Below are 6,018 nucleotides of genomic sequence, written 5' to 3' on the forward strand. Positions count from 1 at the left end.
AGTGCAGTTGGGTGCCCGTCCATACCCCCGACACTGCATACCCATTGTACGTGGCCCCCCAGCCGGTGGTAGAGGCATCTGTGTAAACCACAGCATGCCTGGAGACCTGCTCTAGGGGCATGCCTGCCCGGAGAAACACAAGGTCTGACCATGGGATGAAGGTTTGGCGGTAGGCCGGTGTGACTTGGTCTCATATGAAGCAGCCCCAGGAGTGTAACTGCTGCTGCAGCTGCCATATGCCCCAGAAGCCTCTGAAATTGTTTCAGTGGGACCGCAGTCCTGCCCTTGAATGAATTCAAGCTGTTCAGCACGTCTGTTCGACCGAATCCAACTTCACACCGAGAAAAGATATCCTCTGCGTCGGGGAGAGTTTGCTCTTTTCACAGTTGACCTGAAGACCCGGTGCCGGAGCACCAGGTCCCTGTGTTCGCACAACTGATCCCGAGACTGTGATAGTATAAGCCAATCGTCGAGATAGTTGAGAATGCGAACACCTTGCTCTCTGAGGGGAAAAAGAGCCCCCTCCGAAACGTTCGTGAAGACACGGTGGGACAGGGACCGAAAATTTTGCTCTCTCTAAAAAATCTCTCGACGTCGCCGAAGAGGCCGGTCTGGGACACAGGGGCATTGAGGAACCAAACTTTGCAGGCGTCCCTCATGTCGGCCAGACAGCCCCAGAGGACTCGCTTTGACCTTCGTCGTTCGGAGCACGAGGTCAGTTGCGGTACGGAGCTCTTTCAGAACTTCCAGATCGTGACCACCCTCGTGCAGGTCCCTCAGTGCCTTGGCCTGATGAACCTGCAGATGCAGACTCTTCACAAACCATATAAGCACTGCCGGTCAGACCAGACGAGTGCCTACACGCCCGGGAGGGAAGCGCAGGTCTCCCCGCCAGGAGGAGACGGTACTAGGACACAATTGCATCGCTACCGACCACTCCACCGGGGGGGATCCCCGCATACCCCTTAGCTGTACCAACATCAAGGGTGATGAGGGAGGAGGAACTAACAGGCCGGTTTCTGCCAGTAAAAGGTGCCGTCCATGACCTGGTAAGCTCCTCATGCACCTCCGGGAAGAAAGGCACCGGGCGGGGTGCTGAGAACCAACGCGAGCAACCCCAAGAAACCAATCGTCCAGCCTCGAGGCTTTGGGATTCAGTGGAGGGTTCCACTTGAGCCCTATCCTCTCGGTGGCCCGGGAAAGCATAGCTGCCATTTCAGGCTTTGCCACCATCCCAGAGGGCGGCAGCGCAGCCGAAACTTCCTCCAGAAAGCTCCCCCTCCGATGCAATGATCGACATCCGGTCATTGGGAGAAGTGCTCTTTGAAGAGGGCCAAGCGCGTTCCTTTGGCAGCTTGACTGGTTGTGGAGCGCAAGAGGAGCGATGGTCCCCTTAGGGTTGGTTCCCTGGAGGGTTTGCCACCACTGTTACTCTCAGACCGCCCGTGCTACTGCCTGAAGTAGCCCCCGCCTGGCTGCTGCCAGGACGAGAACTAGATCGAGGTAGAAGCAACGGAGCTCCGCCCCCCTCGAGGTAACGGAGCCTGGTCCGCAGCTCTGAGATGGTCATCTTACCACAATGGGAACATGATTGATCCACGAACGCCATCTCAGCATGCTTGATGCCCAGACGCGTGAGGCAGCGATCGTGACCATCACCCGTCGTCTTTACAAAGACAGACCCGTGTATGCTCTTTTAGAGAAATTACTCTTTCAGGGAAATGCTCTTTTATGTGCTGAGACGCACAGGGGAGATGGCTGCTTGCAACACAACAGGGGGTAGTGTAGCCTGAAGTGCGCAGCACACTCGACACTGGAACGACCACCGCCAACACAAAAAGCTCACAAATGCTCATCGCATGCCAATGTGCATTGGCTCATTTGGTTTACACTCGAAGTGGATTGGTCTCTCGAAGCGAGATCCCAGTGAAATGTGTCCAGTGACATGACTCGTAGTGACCAACTGAAAGGGAACTAAGGACACCCTATGATTCAGTTGCTTGTAGCTCCACTTTTAGCAGTAATAAGTTGAAGTAATCATTTTCTGTGTGACTTTATCAGTCTCTCACATCGTTTTTGAGTAATTTTGGCCCACTCTTCTCTACAACATTGCTCCAGTTTATTGAGGTTCATGGGCATTTGTTTATGCACAGCTCTCACCACAGCATTTCAGTTAGAATGAGGTCTGGACTTTGAATGGACTATCGCAACACCTTGATTCTTTTCTTTTTCAGCTGTTCTGTTGATTGGCTGGTGTGTTAAATTAAATTTAAATATTTAATAGATAAATATTAAACCAAACATCTTGAACCAAGTCATTAAATTAAGTCTGAACAGTACTGATTAAAGTAATCATTTTTAGCCAAATGACCCTTTTCGGGCAAAAACAGAGAAGGACATACATACAAAGGGTTTTACATTAATGAAAAAAAAAAAACAGTGTTATAACAAAATAAATATGTTACAATATAAATATATGATAAGGCTCCTTTAGACTGCAAATTTGGTTGAATTCAAACTGAAATTATGATATGGCTTAAATGCAACTACTCAAAACAAAAACCCTGTCATTTACAATCTGAATTCAATATTGCAACAATAATAATGATAATAATAAACATTTTTTTTCAACAGATAGTTTTAACAGCTTTGTCAAAAACACTTAAATCTGCTATTACTAAAACTGTCTTTTATTTTTGAAGGATGACTGAAATGCATGTTCAAAGTCTTGAAAAGGCTACACAGTGTACAATGTGTCAATATTATGTTAACTGAGCACTACATTTCTTCTTTATCGACTGAGAAAGTAGACCCAACAAAAAGACCTACTGTAACTGCACAAATTAAAGATTATCATTTACATTGAGCACACACCCTTTTATACAGACATCAGAAAAGTGTAAGGATGGTTTCCCTACGGTGGTTCAGGCTGTAGGATTGCCGAATGACTAAAGAAACGTTATCAGCACGATGGTATAAAACTGTACATTTCTAGTCTATTACCACTCACTGCCACTTATACCAACGACGGACATAAGCGCAGTTAGAATAGCTAAATATGTGGGAGAGCGTTGCTATGAGTGACTATTGTATTGCAATAGGTAGCACTTTAATATTAACCTTGAATCAAGACTAGTTAGCACATAATTAATAATTGAAATGGTTTAATAACAATATTTTGTTATGGTTACACTTGAATTGGTTACAAAATAGACGAAGGATGGTAAAACATGAACAATGAATTGTACCCAGCATGTATGTAAAATATTACCTGAGAGAGAGAGAGAGAGAGAGAGAGAGAGGGCAGAGCCCCAAGAAGAGAGGGGCAGCAAAGGAAAGAGCAAAGAAAAAGAGGTAGCAAAGGAAAGACCAAGAGCCACAGTTGCAATCTTCTTCTATCCCTTCCTTGACCATGTGACTAAAAACCAAATGTGAGACATTCAAACTGACCAATCAGCAGATTACAACTTCACCCACTGTGCAAAAGGTGTGACAATTAGAAGACCCCCGATGTATACACATGTTGGCCTACAGGCCTTGATCGATATCAGCACTTCTGTGCCTTCAGGAATGCCAAATGGCCCTTTTGATACTCAAGATAGGCTTGGGACAGGAAAGCAAAAGTCTTTGATAATTTTTGACCCTACAAAAGCACACAACATTTGAATATTTTACCTATTTTCCTTTGTGTCCCAGGTAAAGTATTGTGATAAGAAGATTAATAATAATAGTCATGACATAAACATATGATATTATAATTATTTTGAAATCAAAATAATAGCATAACTGTTATTAAACTGATCAGTAATGGCACTAAACTGTTCCTGAATTCAACTCAAATCCTGTTAAGTATTTGATTACAAGATGAGAAGCAAATTCCCATTCATAAGCAAAGGAACAAGGAAAGAATGAACATGTCTAATTGTACATGATGTATCATTTATGGAAACTCAACTATGGAGACAGTTCAGATTCTGCTTTAAAGCAGCTCTTGAAGACAATGTCGTCATTGCTTAGATCAAGTCAGTTCAGTGTTGGTTCAGTTCAAATCGATAACTGTGTGAATTTCATCAAATTTTGATACAAGTTCAGTTCAGCTATAAAGCAAAAGGCAGCTTCGGAAACAGCCAGGGTGTTAAAATGTGCGCTTGGGATTGCACATGCACATTAGCTGGACCAACCTTACACATACACTCTTAAAGAGTCTGTAAAAAGGGCACAATATACTGCATTAATATGTAGGATTTTTTTTTTTTTTAATGGATGCACCTATCCAAAACTCTTTACTCAATACTGCCTTTTTTTTGTAATTACTTGAAATGTAATTTATCACTGCATAAAAACAGAAAGCACAAGCTTCTGTGTCAGGTTGTTATGCTTTAAAAAAAGTAAATATATGGGACAACATGAGAAAATATTGAAAGTACAAGGAGAAAAGGTCAAGTCAGGACCGACGCTAGGACACTTGCCTTGTAGGGTTTTAACTTTCCCTTTAGAACACAATTAAGTACATTTGCCTTAAATAGTTTCAAGTTAGGTGCACATCCCAGCATAAACGCTCCAGATAAATTATTTGTTAATAAAGCATATATTTTCACAAACCACTGTTAATTTTAAAGGGGTCATATGATGCGATTTCAATTTTTCCTTTCTCTTTGGAGTGTTACAAGCTCTTGGTTCATAAAGAAGATCTGTAAAGTTGCAAAGACTAAAGTCTCAAATCCAAAGAGATATTCTTTATAAAAGTTAAGAGTCAACCACACCTACCTAAAACGGCTCGTTCTAACACGCCCCCACATATCTACCTCACTATGTGTGTTTCTTTCACGCAAAGAAAGAAGGTGTAACTTTTATTCTCACTGTAGTATGCCTATTGTTGCTGCAAGCATACTGTAAGCATGATTAGTCATGGTAGCTAATACGATAACAATTGCATTACCTAATGCAGAAAAATCCAGCATTTCGACCAGGCCTGGTTCCAGAATCAAATCACTGAGGGTACTTCTGAAATATGTGAGTGGACTTTTATCTTGGTTAAGCTTGTCCTAATCTAGCCTTGAGGTCATGAACGAATGAATTAACATTTCTGCATTTGACATTGAGAGCATATGTCATAATTTAGATATACTTTTAAGGTGGAAAAATGCAGTTTCACAAATGCTAGACATGTGGCTTTCAAAAGAAAAATTATTATCAGATAGCACACTTAACTGGCAATCAAGACTTGACAGAGCAGCCATCAAATGTTAGAGACTATTCTATGATATTATGTGTGGAGGTTTTTGGTCCAATAATTAACACCTCCGCTTTTATGTTAGTTTTGTGAATTGGTATGTTTCATCAGGCTATAAAGAAAATATAGATCTGAGTATCATCAGCATAAAGTGAAAGCTAACACCATGTTTCTTGAAGATATCTCTCAGGGGTAACATGTACAGGGTGAAAAGCTACAGTCCTAGTACTGAGCCTTGTGGTACTCCATACTGTACTTGCGATCGATATGATAACTCTTAATTTACTGCTGCAAGCTAATGACGGTCCGATAAGTATGATTTAAACCATGCCAATGCAGTTCCACTAATGCCAAAAAATTTGAGGTTATTAAAAAAATTTTTTGGTTGATAGTGTTAAATGCAACATACTGATTACAGTCACACAATAATGTTCCAAATTATGTATGTAATTGTCTCTTATTAGAATAAACGTTTACAAAAAAAATGGGAACTCTTTTGTAATAGGTCAATTTAATGTTGAATATTCAGATATCTCATTTGGTTGGGAGGAACTTATTTGGCAATAAATAAAGCATCATTTCTGAGCACAATCTTATTGAACTAGACACTCTTACAGACTGCTTTTTTTTTTTGTTTAAAAGCAGATAATTGAGGTCGATACATTGATGGATTCCAGGTGAGTTGAATGTTTATACAGTCTCTACAGCAGGTAAAATTATAATTGGAATATATCTATATATCTATATATATATATACATATATATATATATATATATATATATAT

General features: G+C 41.3%; 1 pseudogene; it reads left to right on the forward strand.

Moving 5' to 3' along the window:
* Positions 1 to 657: 657 nt before the first annotated feature.
* LOC107710184 (uncharacterized) overlaps positions 658 to 6,018 on the forward strand; it is a 10,281-nt pseudogene continuing 4,920 nt past the window's right edge.

The sequence above is a fragment of the Sinocyclocheilus rhinocerous genome, unplaced genomic scaffold (genome assembly GCF_001515625.1).
Source record: "Sinocyclocheilus rhinocerous isolate Xijiao unplaced genomic scaffold, SAMN03320098_v1.1 scaffold207, whole genome shotgun sequence".
Classification (NCBI taxonomy): domain Eukaryota; kingdom Metazoa; phylum Chordata; class Actinopteri; order Cypriniformes; family Cyprinidae; genus Sinocyclocheilus; species Sinocyclocheilus rhinocerous.